General features: G+C 39.2%; 1 protein-coding gene and 1 non-coding gene across 2 annotated transcripts in view; one reads left to right on the top strand and one right to left on the bottom strand.

Annotated features, from left to right (window-relative positions):
* The window catches only part of LOC133569802 (partitioning defective 3 homolog), a 332,895-nt gene that overhangs the window by 34,035 nt on the left and 279,587 nt on the right, over positions 1 to 19,273 (top strand). The window lies entirely within an intron of this gene.
* Positions 15,514 to 15,585, bottom strand: trnaw-cca (transfer RNA tryptophan (anticodon CCA)). Its single transcript has one exon. It is a non-coding gene; the product is annotated as a tRNA-Trp (tRNA).

The raw sequence follows: 19,273 nt of genomic DNA, 5'->3' as shown, positions 1-19,273 counted from the left end.
GATGCCGTCATGGCGACACAACCTATACATGCTCCTCACTCCTGTTGCATGCTGGGTAGGGTAGTTCTTTTTTTCCCTGGCTCATAACATCACAATATAGTACCATGTATATGATGCCTTCAGTTTATCAAAGCACCAAGCAAACAATCGGAAAATTCCCATCATATCAATTCCTAAATATGGTCATAATTATTTTAAGTGCACTACGCAGAATAAACACAACATTATTAATATTGCTACTACGGATAATTTGATCCAAAACTCCCTAAAACAGCCCACTACCTATAATATAGGTTTTTTAAACATAAGATCCCTGATAAAAAAAAAATGTTTCTGCTGTTACCTCAGAAATTGCCTGTTCAGATGTTATGATTGTGGCTCAGAGATTTGTATGTAGATTATATTTATTTTCCATAACAAACAGGATAACTTAAATACCCTGGCAGTGGCAATAAGCTTAAATGTTTGTATTTACATTTTTGGAGTTGATTTTCATCAAATATGCTATTTAACTGCTACTGTTTAACAAGGACTGATTTAAATTGTGTTTGCACAACAAATGTTTTGGCGCTTTTGTTCATGTGGGAGAATATTCCAATAAAGGTGCACTACACACTACTTTTGAATTCATTATTGGGCTTTGCGTATACAATGCAGTTAATCGCGATTAATCGGAGAAATAGTGCGATTAACTTTGATTAAAATTTTTAATCGTTGCCCAGCCCTAGTTTTTAGTCATATTTGTCAATATATTTACAAAAGGGTCGTCAAAATTAATGATAATAATATTAATCCGATAAACATATTTGATGCAATCATCTTATTTTCAGCATAATGACTCAAAATCCCCAAAACATCCCTGGCAACACATTTGGGGCAGGTGGTCTAAGTCTCACATCCAGCACAAATGGGCTGGAGACCCGGTGGTCGGAGAACCAAACAACTCAATATGGAAGACACGAGTACATTCATTAGTACTGCGATACTAATTAATCATATTCGGTACTATACCGCCTCTGAAAAGTACCGGTCCCCCCGTACCCTTGTCGTCACAACGTTGTGTCATTGCTGGTTTACGAGCAGAATAGCATGTTCGGCAGCGCGCGCGCACCGAGTACTTCCAAGCAGACACAGTGTGCAGACAGAAAAGGGAGATTGGACGCATTTTGGCTTAAAAAGTAAAGATAAAGATGAAGTTATAACACTGAAACACCCGCAGGAAGAGAAGCTTTAAGACATGGCTAGCTAGCAAGCGGCTAAAGTCCAGCCAAGGTCGACAGTGTTTTAGTTATTTCTAAATCACTAATCCTGGCCTCCATGGCAACAAATAAAGTTTCTCACCAGTGTCGACATGTAAACAAACGCCATTGGTGGATTTACACCCAACACCCACTGTAATGATATCAAGTACATTAGCGTATCCCGTCAATACTACTATGATTACGTCGATATTTTTTAGCATCATATTTTCTTTCGTTTTTCAAAAATGTATATTATGTTTATAAAGTCAGGAAACATGTCCCCAGACACATGAGGACTTACATCATGTATATATTACATGTTGTTATGAATGTTATTACATGGCATATATACTTACATCATGTATACATGTTATTATGAATGTTACTACATGACATATATACTTACATCATGTATATATTACATGTTATTATGAATGTTACTAGATACTACATATATACTTACATCATGTATATATTACATGTTATGAATGTTACTAGATACTACTTGCCGTAGCATATATGACATGTTATAAATGTTACGACATGCATATATACTTACATCAGGTATATATTACATGTTGTTATGAATGTTACTAGATACTACATATATACTTACATCATGTATATATTACATATTATGAATGTTACTACATGACATATATACTTACATCATGTATATACAGTATTACATTATTATGAATGTTACTAGATACTACATATATATTAAATTACATGTTATTAATGTTACTACATGACATATATACTTACATCATGTATATATTACATGTTATTATGAATGTTACTAGATACTACATATATACTTACATCATGTATATATTACATGTTATTAATGTTACTAGATACTACTTGCCGTAGCATATATGACATGTTATGAATGTTACGACATGGCATATATACTTACATCATGTATATATAACATGTTGTTATGAATGTTACTAGATACTACATATATACTTACATCATGTATATATTACATATTATGAATGTTACTACATGACATATATACTTACATCATGTATATATTACGTTATTATGAATGTTACTAGATACTACATATATATTCAATTACATGTTATTAATGTTACTACATGACATATATGTTTACATCATGTATGTATTATATGTTATTATGAATGTTACTAGATTCTACATATATACTTACATCATGTATATATTACATGTTATTAATGTTACTACGTGATATATATACTTACATCATGTATGTATTATATGTTATTATGAATGTTACTAGATTCTACATATATACTTACATCATGTATATATTACATGTTATTATGAATGTTACCAGATACTACATAAATACTTACATCATGTATATATTACATGTTATTATGAATATTACTACATGACATATATACTTACATCATGTATATATTACATGTTGTTATGAATGTTATTAGATACTTCACATATATTACATGTTATTATGAGTGTTACTACATGACATATATACTTACATGTATATATTATATGTTATTATGAATGTTACTAGATACTACATATATACTTACATCATGTATATATTACATGTTATTATGAATGTTACTACATGACATATATACTTACATCATGTATATATTACATCTTATTATGAATGTTACTAGATACTACATATATACTTACATGTTATGAATGTTACTACATGACATATATACAAGTACTTACATCATGTATATATTACATGTTGTTATGAATGTTACTAGATACTACATATATACTTACAACATGTGTATATTCCATCCATCCATTTCTACCGCCTATTCCCTTTTGGGGTCGCGGGGGGCGCTGGTGCCTATCTCAGTTATAATCGGGCGGAAGGCGGCGTACACCCTGAACAAGTCGCCATCTCATCGCAGGGCTCAAGTGTATATTACATGTTGTTATGAATGTTACTAGCTACTACACGTATATAAAAACTTAATGGCAGTGTTTGGATGTTTTTTAAGGGCTTTAGAGGCAGACTCCGATCAGCTCCATTGTGAGCGGACTTTTGATCGTATTTACTTACTCTTTCGAATGCATACAAAAACAAAACCATGTGTATTTGTCTTACATCGTGATTGTGAAGGATGGGCAAAATTCCCCAAAAAGTGCAGTTCTCCTTTAAGTGAGGGATGGGGCCAAAACTGACTCCGCTCACACTGGGAAGGTTTATGTCATCAAAGATTCCAGGAGCGAGACCCCAGTTGCTCTTGTTGCTTTAGCATCGGCGGTTTCCTTCCTCGGCCCTGAGCACGTCATGACCTCATGAAGCAGACCGCAAAAGACTCCCCCCATTCAACACGTGTCAAGACAATAGTGCACTTTAAACCGTCCGTGTACCTGATTGCTCCTCATGTTCCTAAGAGAAGGGTCAAGTTTCAGAGCGTGTGGTCTCCATGAGCTAACGTTGTACGTTGGTGGTAGTGCAGATGTGGCGCTGGGCTGTCTGAACACGCTCCACCACGCCCTCCTCCTGGGATCATGATGTCTGCTGCACATATGTTCTCCTTCAACCCACTTTCTGTAGTCTATGTATCATGTCATGGAGCTGCTTTGCTCCACATGTTTCATAGACTTTGTTCTACAGACCATCTTCCAGTTCGTTTCTGACCGCCTCGACAAATTTACCCCCAGAAACCCCCCTTCCACCGCGTCTCCACCCAGTCATCAATCTTGTAGTTTTTAGTGCTTCCATAACGAGTGTACCGACAGATGTAAGTTAGAACTAGGGTTGAAGGGTATACCGGTACTAGTATAGTATCGCGGTACTAATAATAATAGTAATAATAATAATTAAAGCTGCAAGCAGCGTTGGTCGGGTCCGCCTTTGGCCGCTGCCAAGCCCTGGTCTAATTCAGACCTACATAGAAGTCTTTGTTTCATGTCTCTACGACATTCCTAACAGAAGTTACAAGCAGTTTTGTCTGGGTTTTTTCCTAGGGGGCGCTGGAGCGCAATTTTGACTTTTGGGGTTTGTTTTTTTATTAGATGGCAATTTTCGCCAGTCCTGATGTGTGTGTAAAATTTGGTGAGTTTTGAAGCATGTTAAGGGGGTCCAATTACAGATCGGCGTTTCTGGATGTTGTTGATAAATGTCTTTCGCTTTGCATAGTAGAGCTTTAACTTGCACTTTGAAGCATGTTAACGGGGTCAAATTACAGCTCAAAGAGGCGGCGGAATAATAAAGAATAATAAAACCTTAGAATTACAATAGGGTCCTCTGTCCCAAAGGGACATTCGGTCCCTAATAATGCTGTAAAATACACTGTATGTATATTATTGTACACAAACACATTCTGGGCCATTTTGGTTTATTCATCTTTATTCCCTGCAAGCCCTGACTTTCTACCTTTTTGTCATCATTTCCATCACTAAAGAATCAGTCTGTATAACCTCTCAAAAAATGTGAAGAAACTATATTACTATTTTGTGAAAATGTGAAGAAACTATATTAGTGTTTTGTGAAAAATGTGAAGAAACTATGGTAGTGTTTTGTGAAAATCTAAAGAAACTATTAGTGTTCTGTAAAAATGTGAAAACATTATATTAGTGTTTTGTGAAAATGTGTAGAAACTATATTAGTCTTTCGTAAAAATGTGAAGAAACTATATTAGTGTTTTGTGAAAATGTCAAGAAACTATATTAGTGTTTTGTGAAAATGTGAAGAAACTATTAGTGTTTTGTAAAAATGTGAAGAAACTATATTAGTGTTTTGTGAAAATGTCAAGAAACTATATTAGTGTTTTGTGAAAATGTGAAGAAACTATTAGTGTTTTGTAAAAATGTGAAGAAACTATATTAGTGTTTTGTGAAAATGTGAAGAAACTATATTAGTGTTTTGTGAAAATATGAAGAAACTATATTAGTCTTTTGTAAAAATGTGAAGAAACTATATTAGTGTTTTGTGAAAATGTGAAGAAACTATATTAGTCTTTTGTAAAAATGTGAAGAATATATTAGTCTTTTGTAAAAATGTGAAGAAACTATACTAGTGTTTTGTGAAAATGTGAAGAAACTATATTAGTGTTTTGTGAAAATGTGAAGAAACTATATTAGTGTTTTGTGAAAATGTGAAGAAACTAAATTAGTGTTTTGTAAAAATGTGAAGAAACTATATTAGTGTTTTGTAAAAATGTGAAGAAACTATATTGGTGTTTTGTGAAAATGTGAAGAAACTATATTAGTGTTTTGTGAAAATGTGAAGAAACTATATTAGTTTTTTGTGAAAATGTGAAGAAACTATTAGTTTTTTGTGAAAATGTGAAGAAACTATATTGTTTTGTAAAAATGTGAAGAAACTACATTAGTGTTTTGTAAAAATGTGAAGAAACTTTATTAGTGTTTTTTGAAAATGTGAAGAAGCTATTTGTGTTTTGTGAAAACGTGAAGAAACTATATGAGTGTTTTGTGAAAATGTGAGGAAACTATATTAGTGTTTTGTGAAAATGTGAAGAAACTATATGAGTGTTTTGTGAAAATGTGAAGAAACTATATTAGTGTTTTGTGAAAATGTGAAGAAACTATATTAGTGTTTTGTAAAAATGTGAAGAAACTTTGTTAGTGTTTTGTGAAAATGTGAAGAAACCATATTAGTGTTTTGTGAACATGTGAAGAAACTATATTAGTGTTTTGTGAAAATGTGAAGAAACTATATTAGTGTTTTGTGAAAATGTGAAGAAACTATATTAGTGTTTTGTGAAAATGTGAAGAAACTATATTAGTGTTTTGCCATGTCAGCATATCCTGACTCACATGTGCAAGACATTTGACTGATCCAGTTGTGGTATTGTGGACGAGCAGATGGCTGAAATGTGGTCTTCCCTGAGGGGTGTGGTGCTAAATCAGTTCTGTGTAACATGACACCATCTTGGGATTCTGCTGCTAATAGTCACTTACCGTCGTCACATCCTCTCATCGAGATGTTTACTTTCATAAAAGTGTCTAGTCGGCAATAAGAGCCATAATGTGAAGTGTTTACCCGGCCGCAAAGTTGACTAATTGTGTAGATCCATTACAAGGTTGTCTATCTGTCACTATCATTATTAGAGCCAAGAAGACAAAAGGTGTTTGTTTTTTTCCGCTTTCTAACATGTAAAATTGGTCTTGGTCTAGGTGGCTAGCAACGCAGCTAATTTTAGCAATCAATTCTACCTCTAAATCACTTTGAGAATGCATTCAAAAAACATTAACAATACTTAATCTATGTTGTGAAACCTGTATAATAAGCAACCTGTAGCAACATTATTGTAAGATTGAACACTGAGGATTTTTTTTTCTAGCATAGTACGTAGGTATTAGCCGTAGGAGATAACTACGGCAAGAGATAAGCTAACTTCTACAACGACACAAAACACATTTGAGTTTGTAGTACACAACACTAATAGAACACCAATTTGTACTGAGTGGAAAAACATGAACAATCATCTTACAGTATCTGTAAAGTATTATTTCATGTTTTGTTTGTACACAGCTAGCCAGACAGTGTATGTAGTGTAGTTGTAATGACACACATGACGTGCTGCGTGTATCATGATCAATATTAAAGTGACTCACTACATGGACAGTTGTTTGTCTGGTCCACGTTTTATGTTGATTTAGGGTAAGCACTCCATTTATGTCAAAATAGCTTGTCTCCAAGTTCCATGTTTTTATAGCACCAAAGTCACTTTCACCTCACTCTCTCGGCTTCCGTCTGCTCCGACGTCTCACTCTTCCTTCCTGCTCGCTTCTATAAGCAGCAGTATATTCAGCTTCAAAAAGATAGGGTTGTAAATCCTCATTTGTCCAAAAATTGTCGTCCTTATTTTCTGTTAGCAAGTCTGCCATGATTAGAAAACACACTGGTGTTTGATGACAGAAGTAGGAACACATATGTTGCCAGAAATCAGACGTGCGTTGAAGCCCGGAAACAGAAATTAATGCACAAAATAATTATTTCTGGCAATGATTAAAATGACCAAAATACAGTATATATTGTACATATTACATATTGTTATGAAAGTGTCTGTTACTACATTATATATATATACTTGCAATGTGTATATTGTAAATATTACATATTGTTATGGTGTCTTACTACATTATATATATATATATATATATATGTACATGTATGTATGTGTGTATATATATATATATATATATATATATATATATATACTTGCAGCGTGTATATTGTACATATTAACATATTACATATTGTTATGAAGGTGTCTGTTACTACAGTATATATATATATATATATATATATATATTTATATATATATATATATATATATATATATATATATATATATATATATACTGTAGTAACAGTATATATATATATATATATATACTGTAGTAACAGACACCTTCATAACAATATGTAATATGTTAATATGTACAATATACACACTGCAAGTATATATATATATATATATATATATATATATACTTGCGGTGTGTATATTGTACATATTGTTATGAAGGTGTATGTTACTACATTATTTATTTATTTGCAGTGTGTATATAAAACATTGATGGAAGGTTTTGAAGTTATATATGATCCTGGATTTTCTGAAGTTGTATATCTTTTTTTGCCATAACCACAAAATGAAAAGCCTGGCCTGACGAGTTGGCTAATTGGTTAGTGATGTATGATTAGGATACCACTAAATGAGATTCTCACGTTCTCGTCTTCCTTTTAATTAGAGAAACCTTCTTTTGCTGCAGCATTTGCAGATCCTTATGACACCGCCTCTGTTCATCAGGACCAGATGCTGAACTTTCCTTGTCCTTAAACATACTGTGTGGCTGTATCATCCAGAACAGCAGACTTGTCCTGAGAAGTGTGTGTAGTTGTTATGTCACTCACTTGTCAATGGGGAACTGAACTTTTCTGGAACTTCTAAGCAATCCCGGTAGCATTCATTTGCTATTGTTGCTGCTTATTGTACAATATACCTTGTTGATATTTTTTAATTATACTATTTTTTTTAATTTAGAATGACTGGCAACAAATTAGCATCTTTAAAAAAAAAAATATATATCCTAATGTTCAGTGCATCACTTGTGAATAGTACACAGACATTAGGCTGATAATAACCATTCATACTGTAACAACCTACTGGTAGTAATGTTTTATGTTTGTGTGGTTTTGATGTTAATTTTCCCCATTAACACAATTGGCAAACACACCGCCTGTGCCTGAGAGCGTATTGACGGAGAATGTGTGTGTGTGTGTGTGTGTGTGTGTGTGTGTGTGTGTGTGTGTGTGTGTGTGTGTGTGAGTGAATGTGTGCGTGTGCCTGCGTGCACAGAGACTAAAGTGTTTGCACGCTAGGTGAACCCTGTTGGATTCTGGCCAGTTGTCAGCATCAGATTGGCAATAACAGTTAAAAATAGCGCCAGACGAAAAACAGCAGGGGGTCCGTCGTCTGGCAGTAGTTTGGCTTCAAGTGGGTAGATGTTGAACAGACAACAGTAATATCTCAAGTATGTGGCAAAAGCTAATTTGTAGCATCATTTGAAAAGTCACCTGCTAGAGCAGTAGTGTCAACCTTTTTTCAGTGATGTACCCCTGTTAACATCTTTTTAATTCAAGTACCCCCTAATCAGAGTAAAGCATTTGGTTGGAAAAAAAGAGATGAAGAAGTAAAATACAGCACTATGTCATCAGTTTCTGATTTATTAAATTGTATAACAGTGCAAAATATTGCTCATTCGTAGTGGTCTTTCTTGAACTATTTGGAAAAAAAGATATGCAAATAACTAAAAACTTTTTGAAAAATAAACAAATGATTCATTTATAAATAAAGATTTCTACACATAGAAGTAATCATCAACTTAAAGTGCCCTATTTGGGGATTGTAATAGAGATCCATCTGGATTCATCAACTCCATTCCAAAAATTCCTTCCCAAAAAAAGAAATCATCAATATTTATGGAACATGTCCACAAAAAATCCAGCCGTCAACACTGAATATTGCATTGTTGCATTTCTTTTCACAGTTTATGAACTTACATTCTTATTTTGTTGAAGTATTATTCAATAAATATATTTATAAAGGATTTTTGAATTGTTGCTATTTTTAGAATATTTTTGAAAAATCTCACGTACCCCTTGACATACCTTCAAGTACCCCCAGGGGTACGTGTACCCCCATTTGAGAACCACTGTGCTCGAGAATGAAGAGTGCTTGAAACTCCGCATTTCAACATTTCGGCCGGTGCCACACCCACAAAATGCCCTAGCAACCATTTCCACATCAACACTGTATGAAACCATCAACAACAGAAGGAGATAACATACACAGGAATCTACCACATATTGAAGTACATACACTATTTGATTTACTATTATGCAGCTCATTTTTATTTAACACTTATTGAAATATCTTGTGTGACATCATGCACAAAAGTGCACTTTGTTTGTTTTAAACTATTGTAGTGGCCTTCTGTACAAAAAGTGCACTTTAATTTAGTGTTGTTTGGATATGTCATCTTAGTGACATCATGCACTAAAAGTGCACTTCCTCCCACGCCACTTTGGGCGTGGGAGGAAGGAAAACTGTCAGATATTGGAGGGTCAGCCTGACGTTCACCACCCCGATCAGCTCCTTGGACACAAAGCGCAGAGTGAAGACTTAGAGCAGGGGTGCCCATTACGTCGATGGCGAGCTACCAGTCGACCGCGGGGGGTGTGTCAGTCCATCTCCAGCCAGGCTTTTAAAAAAAATAGACCTAAAAATGAGTGATCATCAATCTTCACCAAGACGTCACTTAAATGACATTCACGGTACCGGAGGGTCTTGTGAGATGACGCTGGCTGCTGCAAGATCATTATTATGAAAATATGACCCAGAGGAAGGCGAGAAACACTTTTTATTTCAACAGACTCTCGCGCCGTACCTTCCGTCAAAACTCTAAAGGCCGACTGCACATTTCCTATCTTCACAATAAAAGCCCTGCTTCATGCTGCCTGCGCTAACTAAATACAGAGTCTCGGAAAACTGGCGTGCACAAGCGATCCCTCAGAAAGCTGGCGTGCACATCACTTGTGCACGCCAGCTTTCTGAGACTCTTATTTTGTTAGCGCAGGCAGCATGAAGCAGGGCTTTTATTGTGAAGATAGGAAATGTGCAGTCGGCCTTTAGAGTTTTGACGGAAGTCCGTTGAAATAAAAAGTGTTTCTCGCCTTCCTCTCTGTCATTTTTTCATGATAATGAACTGGCAGCAGCCAGCGTCATCTCACAAGACCCTCGGGTGCCGTGAATGTCAATCAAGCAAGCTACGGAATTTGCCGCCAATGTTTTTCTTGTAAAGTGTATGGAAGCTGGATGAATTAGATGCCAAAAACCAACCACTTCCATGTGGTATTGTACAGAAAGGACAACTTTTTTTCTCCTCCATTTGAAAATGTGGGCGTTATCATCATTACTGTCTGATTCCAATCAATGCAAGTCATCAGAATCAGGTAATACACCAACTTATATTCTTGTCTTCGTGAAAGAAAGACATCTATATGTGTTAGACGTGCTTGTATTATCATTAAACACATTTAACTTGTTTACAAAAATGTCTCTTTCATAAATAAATAAATATAAATGATATATATAAATGAGGTAGATCCCCTCGAGTTGGTCAATTGAAAAGTAGCTCGCCTGCAGAAAAAGTGTGGGCACCCCTGACTTAGAGGCACTGAAAATCGGGAGGGTTGGCAAGTATGTTTTAGGCTGCTCGCCAGCTCCTCATCACCACTTCAAGATGGCAGCCCAATTTCTCGTGTCACAACAGCCAATGCTGCATCTACTTATAAGATTCAAACGCGAGAAAATGTCACAGTACTTCTGTTTCCAGTTGTGTGAAACAAAACAAAAAAAAATACTAATTAAAAGGCTATTCTAGTTTTTTATACAATCATAATTGCGAAGGTTTTTAATTGCGGTTACCGGTTTGGTGACCGCAGGATTAGGTCTCTGCTTTTTGCAGATGATGTGGTCCTGATGGCTTCAACTGGCCGGGATCTTCAGCTCTTACTGGGTCGGTTCGCAGCCGAGTGTGAAGCGACCGGAATGAGAATCAGCACCTCCAAGTCCGACTCCATGGTTCTCGCCCGGAAAAGGGTGGAATGCCATCTCCGGGTTGGGGAGGAGACCCTGCCCCAAGTGGAGGAGTTCAAGTACCTAGGAGTCTTGTTCACGAGTGAGGGAAGAGTGGATGGTGAGATCGACAGGCGGATCGGTGCGGCGTCTTCAGTAATGCGGACGTTGTACCGATCCGTTGTGGTGAAGAAGGAGCTGAGCCGGAAGGCAAAGCTCTCAATTTACCGGTCGATCTATGTTCCCATCCTCACCTATGGTCATGAGCTTTGGGTCATGACCGAAAGGATAAGATCACGGGTACAAGCGGCCCAAATGAGTTTCCAGGTCTCTCCCTTAGAGATAGGGTGAGAAGCTCTGCCATCCGGGAGGAACTCAAAGTAAAGCCACTGCTCCTCCACATGGAGAGGAGCCAGATGAGGTGGTTCGGGCATCTGGTCAGGATGCCACCCGAACGCCTCCCTAGGGAGGTGTTTAGGGCACGTCCAACCGGTAGGAAGCCACGGGGAAGACCCAGGACACGTTGGGAAGACTATGTCTCCCGGCTGGCCTGGGAACGCCTCGGGATCCCCCGGGAAGAGCTAGACGAAGTGGCTGGGGAGAGGGAAGTCTGGGCTTCCCTGCTTAGGCTGTTTCCCCCGCGACCCGACCTCGGATAAGCGGAAGATGATGGATGGATGGATGGATGGATAATTATAAATATAAATAAATGGGTTGTACTTGTTATTGCGAAGTAAATTGATAGTTTATATGTCAAAGACGACCATTAGGCCACCAACTTTGACATTTGTTTTTGTACTAAATTTCCAATATGGTTTATCTAACGACATTACATATTTTAAAGACACAAACACGTCATGACGAACGAAAAACAGTTGGATAATTTGTGATTTTATTCAGAAGTTAAATTTTAAAAGCTTGTTTTATAATGTTTCTGACAATCTTGCACTTTCTGTTTTGAAATGACATGAATGTTTGTGCCACTGCTTAATAACTGTTTAATAAATACACTTTTAGTTGTGATTTCCCTCTCTGTATGAAAGTTTAAATATAGCATATATTAATGCAGTATGAAGAAGAATGTTTGAATGTAGACACATAGAATCATCATACTGCTGTCATTATATGCATCAAGGCTAAGACAAAATATCCAGATATATATGGTGTATCGTGACATGGCCTAAATATATCCACATATTAATAAAAGACCATATCGCCTTGGGCTGGGCGATAAAACAATAACAATATATACCGCGATAGACATCTGATCAATATCAATAGAAAATTGGGCCGATAGAACGTTCAATAATTTCACTGAGTTCTGTTAGAAAAAAATAGGAAGAAAGGCCGATGCGGAACCGCACGGCATTCTGGGGGGTGTAGGCAGAGGAAGGGTTTTGACCTCTCGACTTATCACGGCCGAGCCTGAAACCGTAAGGCAATCTGGGAAATGCTAACAGGAAAAAAAAAAAAAAAAAAAGCAACAACGGTTAGCTGATGACGAGAAGTGATACGAAACGGGAATATGAGTACGGCAGCACCAGAGGAAATTGTAAATAAAAAAGGAAACGTCACCAGTTTGGCAGTATTGTGTCACAGATGTTCAGAGGCAAGTTTATTCCGATGTTTACAATATTCTGTAAAACATGTTTGTTTCTGCTTGCTTAATATGTGACTGTTATATTTTTGCATTTATTGTTACCAATATGGCTTTAAAGCCTGAGTTGTACACTACTAATGTCTTAATTACAATATTTTGCAAATTTTGTCGGATTAAGCATTTATTTAATGTCATTATTTGCACATGACCAGTATTTTCATTTATTTGACTGTTTTTCATAATGCTGACCTCGTTCCAAAGGTTAAAAGTTATATTTAAGATAAAAGTATTTAAATTCAGCCTTTTTTCTCCTGGTCTTTATTTAGAATCCATCCATCCATCCCCATCCATTTTCTACCGCGTATTCCCTTTTTGGGATCGCGAGGGGCGCTGGCGCCTATCTCAGCTACAATCGGGCGGAAGGCGGGGTACACCCTGGACAAGTCGCCACCTCATCACAGGGCCAACACAGACAGACAGACAACATTCACACACTAGGGACCATTTAGTGTTGCCAATCAACCTATCCCCAGATGCATGTCTTTGGAGGTGGGAGGGGCCTATCCCCAGGTGCATGTCTTTGGAGGTGGGAGGGGCCTATCCCCAGATGCATGTCCTTGGAGGTGGGAGGGGCCTATCCCCAGGTGCATGTCTTTGGAGGTGGGAGGGGCCTATCCCCAGGTGCATGTCTTTGGAGGTGGGAGGGGCCTATCCCCAGATGCATGTCTTTGGAGGTGGGAGGGGCCTATCCCCAGGTGCATGTCTTTGGAGGTGGGAGGGGCCTATCCCCAGGTGCATGTCTTTGGAGGTGGGAGGGGCCTATCCCCAGGTGCATGTCTTTGGAGGTGGGAGGGGCCTATCCCCAGGTGCATGTCTTTGGAGGTGGGAGGGGCCTATCCCCAGGTGCATGTCTTTGGAGGTGGGAGGGGCCTATCCCCAGGTGCATGTCTTTGGAGGTGGGAGGGGCCTATCCCCTAGTGCATGTATTTGGAGGTGGGAGGGGCCTATCCCCTAGTGCATGTCTTTGGAGGTGGGAGGGGCCTATCCCCAGGTGCATGTCTTTGGAGGTGGGAGGGGCCTATCCCCAGGTGCATGTCTTTGGAGGTGGGAGGGGCCTATCCCCAGGTGCATGTCTTTGGAGGTGGGAGGGGCCTATCCCCAGGTGCATGTCTTTGGAGGTGGGAGGGGCCTATCCCCTAGTGCATGTATTTGGAGGTGGGAGGGGCCTACCCCCAGGTGCGTGTCTTTGGAGGTGGGAATGGCCTATCCCCAGGTGCATGTCTTTGGAGGTGGGAGGGGCCTATCCCCAGGTGCATGTCTTTGGAGGTGGGAGGGGCCTATCCCCAGGTGCATGTCTTTGGAGGTGGGAGGGGCCTATCCCCTAGTGCATGTATTTGGAGATGGGAGGGGCCTATCCCCAGGTGCATGTCTTTGGAGGTGGGAGGGGCCTATCCCCAGGTGCATGTCTTTGGAGGTGGGAGGGGCCTATCCCCAGGTGCATGTCTTTGGAGGTGGGAGGGGCCTATCCCCAGGTGCATGTCTTTGGAGGTGGGAGGGGCCTATCCCCTAGTGCATGTATTTGGAGGTGGGAGGGGCCTATCCCCTAGTGCATGTCTTTGGAGGTGGGAGGGGCCTATCCCCAGGTGCATGTCTTTGGAGGTGGGAGGGGCCTATCCCCAGGTGCATGTCTTTGGAGGTGGGAGGGGCCTATCCCCAGGTGCATGTCTTTGGAGGTGGGAGGGGCCTATCCCCAGGTGCATGTCTTTGGAGGTGGGAGGGGCCTATCCCCTAGTGCATGTATTTGGAGGTGGGAGGGGCCTATCCCCAGGTGCATGTCTTTGGAGGTGGGAGGGGCCTATCCCCAGGTGCATGTATTTGGAGGTGGGAGGGGCCTATCCCCAGGTGCATGTCTTTGGAGGTGGGAGGAAGCCGGAGTACCCGGAGGGAACCCACGCATTCACGGGGAGAACATGCAAACTCCACACAGAAAGATCCAGAACCTGGATTTGAACCCAGGACTGCAGGACCTTCGTATTGTGAGGCAGACGCACTAACCCCTCTGCCACCGTGAACCCCTTTTATTTAGAATTTTTTTTTTTTTTTTTATTAAATCAATAATTACTGATATCGAATGATATGAAACACTTATATCGTGATACATTTTTTTGTCATATCGCCCAGCCCTAGTGTGAATGCAGCTTCTACCTTGGCCATCGCTCAACCTGAAAACCCGGCAGTGACTCCAGTCAGTCTTTAAAAGTCATTAGAGCGCCGAGACATAACAATGTATAAAACAGGTATCAAATTGTTACCCCTTTTTGATGCAATACCACCTAAATGGGTCAAGATTTCATATTGAAGATTTTTCCTGCAAACACGTACGATTAGCACCAGGTATCATTTTACTGTGTGACTCACTCAGTGTATTTATCAGATGTAAGCAGACTTTTTTTTACATGACACCTGTAATCATGTTTTTCTGCTCTTGTGTCGCTAGCTGAGGAAACAGAAACGTAGTTTGACACGACAATAACAAACGAGTGAGCTCGCGAGGTGGTGGAAAATTTGACCCCGACGTGATTTGAACACGCAACCTTCTGATCTGGAGTCAGACGCGCTACCGTTGCGCCACGAGGTCCGTGGTCTCGCTCTCGGACACGGCCTCCCATCACTGGTTAGCTCCAGGGCATCTGCGGAACAGGAAGTGTGGTGTGGCACAATACCAGATAATAGGCTTTTGTCTGGCTGGGGTGTGTGACACGAGGACCGGTCTGCATGTCACCTCACTTTCTACCCTGGATCAGATAAGCTGATACTTGAGCAAGACGTGGTAGATGTCATCCCAACTCCTACACTTTTTAGTTTTTCACATGCTCCAACTTGAACGACACTCGGTGGAATGCAAACCTGGTCAACTTCAGGACTAAGAAAGGCTAGGAATGGGTGCCCATTTGGTATTTTGATTGCTTCTTCAGTACTAACGAGTACCTAAACTCAAACCTCTCCAATCTTTGGTAGTTTGTCTGCACGTGACATAGGGCTGGCCCACATGGCAAAAAAAATGATCACTTAACTGTGAAGATACCTGAGGCTGTGGGGGCGTGGTTTTGGGCGATGTTACCACGACATCATCTCGGGAAGGCTACCCATTTTGATATTTTGATTGGTACTAACGAGTATCTAAACTCAAACCCCACCAATCTTTGATAGTTTGTCTGCACGTGACATAGGGCTGGGCGATATGGCAAACAAAGTGATCACTCAATCAATCAATCAATGTTTACTTATATAGCCCTAAATCACTAGTGTCTCAAAGGGCTGCACAAACCACAACACAAACCACAACGACATCCTCGGTAGGCCCACATAAGGGCAAGGAAAACTCACACCCAGTGGGACGTCGGTGACAATGATGACTATGAGAACCTTGGAGAGGAGGAAAGCAATGGATGTCGAGCGGGTCTAACATGATACTGTGAAAGTTCAATCCATAATGGATCCAACACAGTCGCGAGAGTCCAGTCCAAAGCGGATCCAACACAGCAGCGAGAGTCCCGTTCACAGCGGAGCCAGCAGGAAACCATCCCAAGCGGAGGCGGATCAGCAGCGCAGAGATGTCCCCAGCCGATACACAGGCAAGCAGTACATGGCCACCGGATCGGACCGGACCCCCTCCACAAGGGAGAGTGGGACATAGGAGAAAAAGAAAAGAAACGGCAGATCAACTGGTCTAAAAAGGGAGTCTATTTAAAGGCTAGAGTATACAAATGAGTTTTAAGGTGAGACTTAAATGCTTCTACTGAGGTGGCATCTCGAACTGCTACCGGGAGGGCATTCCTGAGTACTGGAGCCCGAAATGAAAACGCTCTATAGCCCGCAGACTTTTTTTGGGCTTTGGGAATCACTAATAAGCCGGAGTCCTTTGAAGGCAGATTTCTTGCCGGGACATATGGTACAATACAATCGGCAAGATAGGATGGAGCTAGACCGTGTAGTATTTTATACGTAAGTAGTAAAACCTTAAAGTCACATCTTAAGTGCACAGGAAGCCAGTGCAGGTGAGCCAGTACCTCTGGTGGTTATGGGCGTGGTCACCATGACATCGAGTAAATTGCATAATTTGGCATATGATGATTTTCTTTAAAAAGGCTGAAAAATGTATAGAGACATTTAAAACAAATCTGTTACTATGAATTAGTGTTAACATATATATTTTTTGGTAACACTTTAGTATGGGGAACATATTCACCATTAATTAGTTGCTTATTAAAGTAACAAAGATTTAATTTAGAGCAGTGGTTCTTAACCAGGGTTAGATCGAACCCTAGGGGTTCGTTGAGTCGGCCTCAGGGGTTCGGCGGAGCCCAAGATACACCCGACTCATTATGTAAATAAAAACTTTTCCCTATTGGTGTATTATGGACACCCCCAAACAATGGTACCCCTAATTTTCCATCTGATTTGCAGGTGTGTAGTTTGTTGTGAGTTCATGCACTGTTGGTTTTGTTCTTTGAACAAGGTCATGTTCATGCACGGTTCATTTTGTGCACCAGTAAAAAAAACATAACTTCGTCTTGCATTTGGAAAACATTTTTATTTTTCACTAAAGAAGGGTTCTGTGAATGTGCATATGAAACTAGTGGGGTTCAGTACCTCCAACAAGGTTAAGAACCACTGATTTAGAGTTATTTGGACACAAGGGGAACATTTAAGGGTTAAGGTTACTAATAAGCAATAATTCTGAGGTAAGACTCTTAGTTAATGGCTTACTGGTTGTATAAAAAGGCCATGCAGTATAAGGCATTAATAAGTACTTAATATTGACTAATTAAGAGCTACTGATTTGCTTGTTAATAAGCAACTAATTAATGGTGAATGTGTTCGGCATTACTAATGTTACCATATTTTCATTTGTTATGATGTACTTTTAATTTTTCCAGATTTGATGACTTTAAAAAAAATAAAAAACAACAAACAACAAATGTAGTAACTTTCTCAGGTGTTATTATAGACCTTAATCATGTTTAGAGACACTACTTCTGTCCCTCGGTATCCCTGACTAAAGAGACTAGCTGTAGCGAGCACAACGTCAGACTTGCTTGGCGCTGATGCTGTGGTTTCACTTCCTCTTCTAAAAAGCCGTCACTGTCCTCTTAATATTTGCACATTTCGTAGATGGCTGTGCGCAGGTATATCTGCAATATTTGTGAAAATGACGTCCACATCACAGACATGCTGACAATGCTCCAGACAGTTACAATGTTGTTTTTTGTACGTTCGTTTTTGGTAAATCACTTGTCAGTAGTTTACAAATAGGTTATGTATATATATACTGTATATATATATCAATTTGTACTGTAAAGACCAACTAATATTATGTTCTACCATTTTGTACCCCTAGAATCAGCGTAATCATACAAAATCAGCCGAAGATCACATGATTATTCTTTCCAGTTTTTACACGTAGAATGTTAATACGTTCACGACACGATCAAAACTCCTCCGGTCTCAATATTTCTTTAACGAAGACTTCTGTTCTCCGGTGTTTTCATGGCAAAGCGGCCTGCTTGTCAATAAAGCTCCGACATCACTGCAAGCATGTCAGATCCAAACAGCGTCTGCTCGTCTTCTTCACCAGTTTGTCTTCGGGATTATGTTTTTTGTGGCTGAGCTGCTCTCAAAGAGTAATCCATCTGAAGAACAGGCCCAGATGATGTCTCTGCCAAACCGACATATGGTGTTTGAATCCCAGCAGGCACAAGACATTGGAACAACGTGAAGAACTTGTTGAATTAGGTCCTGACGTTGAACATAACGTTGAAACATGTTTTTTGACTATCTTTAATCAAGGTTGGGTTCGGACGTTGATTTGAACATCGAAATTTGGTCATTTCCTAACCAATATTCTACAACACAATTACAATATTGAAATAACATCCTTTTTGACGAAGTTTAATCAATGTTCGGTTCTGACGTTGATTTGACCATTGAATTTCGGTCATTTTCCCACCAATATTATACAACGTTGAAACAACATGCTTTTTGACAACCGTCAGTCAAGTTTTGGTTGTGATTTTGATTTAAACATTGAATTTTGGTGATTTCCTAACCAATATTGTACAACACAAATACAACTTGAAACATGCTTTTTGACAACGTTTAATCAATGTCGGGTTTTGACGTTGATTTGAAGATTGACATTTGGTCATTTCCCAACCAAAATATTGCAACAAAAATACAACGTTGAAACATGCTTTTTGATGATGTTTAATCAATGTCAGGTTCTGATGTTGATTTGAACATTGAATTTTGATGATTTCCTAACC

Source organism: Nerophis ophidion, linkage group LG15 (assembly GCF_033978795.1).
Source record: "Nerophis ophidion isolate RoL-2023_Sa linkage group LG15, RoL_Noph_v1.0, whole genome shotgun sequence".
Taxonomy (NCBI): Eukaryota; Metazoa; Chordata; class Actinopteri; order Syngnathiformes; family Syngnathidae; genus Nerophis; species Nerophis ophidion.
Note: the sequence above shows the minus strand (reverse complement) of the source record. Positions and strands in the feature narration are given on the sequence as shown.